The sequence below is a fragment of the Pundamilia nyererei genome, unplaced genomic scaffold (assembly GCF_000239375.1).
Source record: "Pundamilia nyererei isolate P.nyererei 1_Seehausen unplaced genomic scaffold, PunNye1.0 scaffold00109, whole genome shotgun sequence".
Taxonomy (NCBI): domain Eukaryota; kingdom Metazoa; phylum Chordata; class Actinopteri; order Cichliformes; family Cichlidae; genus Pundamilia; species Pundamilia nyererei.
In genome coordinates this window covers 1,606,609-1,610,423 of record NW_005187510.1, presented here as the reverse complement: position 1 = coordinate 1,610,423, position 3,815 = coordinate 1,606,609, and positions in this window count along the sequence as shown.

Genomic DNA, 3,815 nt, shown 5'->3' with positions numbered 1-3,815 from the left:
GTTGCTTATGGCCACACATAAACAAAGCACGGGACTGTAATAGTTAAATTACATAATAATGCATATCCACAACAAATATATTTTATTTTTGTGACCCAATTGATAAAGTTCTCTAAGGTTATTTTTACCTCATTCAAAAGTTATTGTATAATTTTGTGTCTGAACATGAAACTGAACATTTTTTTATCTAATGTGGTGCATTTTTACAAAGAAAAAATTAACCTTGTCCAACAAAAGTAATGTTTGGACATCCAATAGTTTCCCAAGTGTATTCAGGGATATTTTACCCCCATACACATCACTCTGAGTGCTGCATGAGTACTATCATGTAGAATGATGCTGATATTAAAATAAAGGTGCTTCCAAGGAGCTGTCCATGAAAAAAAAACATACATTCCATGTTACTTTTAGACACCATTTTGAAAATTACAGTTTTTATAGCAGCATTCAGCTATAACTTGGACTTTTTCCTGCACTTTGTCAGTTTTAGTGCCCCACACCTTGTTAAAATTTCATACATGTGCATATTCAAGACATCAAGTGAAGCCTTTTCTCTCAGCAGCTTCAGTGCACGTGGAAATACTTACATTCACATTTCTCCTGTTACAATCTCTGCCCCCAGTTGTCAAGTGTGCCGTTCCGCCCCTTTGCACACCATCTTGTCATTTTCTATTCTCTGTATGAAATGAGACGAGTCTCCACGCCAGAAAGGTCTGACAGCAGCGCTTGAGAATAATGAAACCGGCTTCAGATAGAGCCACAGACAGCCCCCACCCCGCCCGACAGATGACATGCAGCATTCTTAAAGTGCTGTGTAACACGAGCTTCATATGTAGACATCAGATAGTACTTGACGATGCCTCCATTACCATTCACAAGCCAACGCTTTGGGCAAGCTAGATTTCTCCGGTTACCCTTCTGTACACAAGCCAATCTGAGATGAGAAGGATAGAAACTCAATTAGCTTTTGTAAAGTGCTGATCGCTCACATACCTGCTGACATATTCCATACTATACTTGCTAAGCTACGACCTTTCTTATTTCCTTCTTGTCACTACTTTGCATTTTGAGATGAATTTCCAGGCCCCCCTCATAGCAGCAAAATTTCTAAATTCACTGGAGTTTACAAAAAGCACAGCTCAAGGAGGATTAATCCATCACACTCCCTCACAAATCCCTTTAACAATGTGAGGATAAACATGAACAGAATATTTGATCTGACAACTGGTCCTCCGGTTTATACGTCATTGAGTGGGCAGTCTAAAGAGGCGTCGGTTCAGTAACTATAAAGGTATGCGGCGAAGTCACGGCCTTCTTAGTCGTCAGAATGAAGGAGCTCAGACAAAAAGTAACATTTCTCCTCATACTGTCTCCCTCCCCCTTATCTTTCCCTCAACTTCTATTTTCTCCTCGCCCCGCAGAGACACACTTTGTCAAAGATTCATTTATTTGAGATGAATTGTTGTAAATCAGAAATATGGGGATTGCAGCCAAAAAAGCTGACAAAGTTCTGAAATGATGTCTGTGGGGCATTGTAACTCCACAAATATCTCTTTGATTTGATGGAGAATATGCCAATTAATGAAATGAGGCGAGCTTCGTGTTAATGGTAAAAAATAAAAATAAAAAAAAAATTCCTCTGCTCCAATCCAGCCAGGTCACATTGAGTTTAAAATGTGACTCACAATCATCTGATAAAGATTTCCTGGCTTCCTAAAAACTCGTTTTCTCCCTTAAATCTTTTATATCTGCAAGTAATGAAGCTGCAACAGAAGCACGCTCGTTTACTGAAGTGCAGTAACACAATAATGTCACTTTATTCTTTTTCTAACAGAAATGTCCCTACTGAACTTTCAATTAAAACAAGGTCATAAAAAGAGCTGAGTGTTGATAGTCCTTTAACAAGGACAGTATGAACATTTATCACATCACACTTTACATAAAGACACAATCAGTCAATACCATAGCTGAATGTATAAAATACATTATATGTACATGCATATAGGCCAAATCTTTTATATCTACTATAGATTTAATATAGACCTTTATCACTATGATGGTATACTAGGAGAGATAAGTATGATATGCATATAGCAAAAATCAGGTGAGGGAATAACTAAATCACTTTACCTTTAATGGATTTTATTTTATTTTGCTGGCTTTTGATTAGTTCTTTTACGGTTATTATCAAATCAAATCAAATCAAAATTTATTTATATAGCACATATTAAAAACAACAGTGTTGACCATAGTGCTTCACAGTCAATAAAAACATGAGACAGTTAAAACAAACAATAGGTAACAACGCAACAACTAAAACAGCCAACTAGACAGAATCAAAAGCCAAAGTAAAAAAATAAGTTTTAAGACGTAATTTAAAAGACTGGATAGACTCGGCAGTGCGAATATGAACGGGGAGGTTATTCCAGAGTCTGGGTGCCACGGATGCAAAGGCCCGGTCGCCTCTCGACTTCATTCGAGTCCTAGGTTGTGCTAGGAGCCTATGGTTGGATGATCTAAGTGCCCTGTTGGGATTGTATGAATGGAGTAAATCCATCAGTTCAAACATTGAACTGATGGATTATCAGTTCAATGTTTTACTAAGAAATGCATTGTCCATTAATTTACTGTCGTAAACCATGATTGTGATCATTCAGATCATAATCAAAACAGGTTTGGTTTCCAAACAAAACGTTCTACCAGCTCGTGTACACTATTGGTTCTCAGCTGTAAATTAAAGCACAATTAAAATAGTTCAAACATGTTTTTTCAAATATGATGTAGCATTTTTGCATATCATTTTCTACAAGATTTACAACAATATTTACATTTTTAAATGTAAATCTAAATCATAAATGAAATCTAAAATTATCAAAATTAAATCTAAAATTAATCATGTATTTTAAATATAAATGCTAAATATTAAAAATAAAATAGGACGTAAATGTGACAGGTAATTAGTAAATATGTATATTTACAGAGTTCAGTCAGCAGCATTATGATCTTGTTAGATCATAATGCTGATCAAAGCCCATAGAGTGCTTTGAGTACTCCAAGAAAGTAGAAAAGCACTTTTGTTTGGCAACAAAGTTTTCATAAAGCTTTTGATGCTTCTCTGATCAGCAGTTTAAATTTGTATAACAGATAATTATTTACTTTTAACCATGACATTTAGGTGTACTTTTTAAATGTAACATTAAAAAAAAAATTAGATTTGATATTTGTATTTAAAATTTAGATTTAAATTTTATATTTAAATATTAGTAGTCAGGTTCTGGATTTGAATTCACCGGCGCTGGTTTTGCGTGTTCTCTCCGTGGCTCCGTACGTTCTCTCCATGTCCTCTGACTTGTTAGGCTGAATGGTGAATGTAAAGTTGCTATAGGTGTGACTGTGAGTTTTGATTGATTTTCTGTCTCTCTGTATTAGATTTTTCATAGAATGGTGCTGGGACCTGTCCGGGGCCTTGCCTCTTGTTTCATGACAGGTTGGATATGCCCCAGGCCCCCCTGCCACCCTGAATCGGATAAGCAGAAGGGAATGTATGGATGGAGGATGAAAGCATTGTATAATATATATTATTTTATTTTAAATTATAAATCTAAACTTAACTTTTTCCCTTTTTTCTAAAGTTTGGAGCTAAATGTAGTAACATGTTGCAATTAATTTGGAGCTTTGATTTACAATCTATGTCCTAAGTTAACCTATTTCCCAAAGTGTAACTGGTTAATGTAACATTTATCAGATAATCATAATACATGATGCGACACGTCTTGCTCCTTCATGAAACTCAAAAAATCTGTTCAATGAAATAC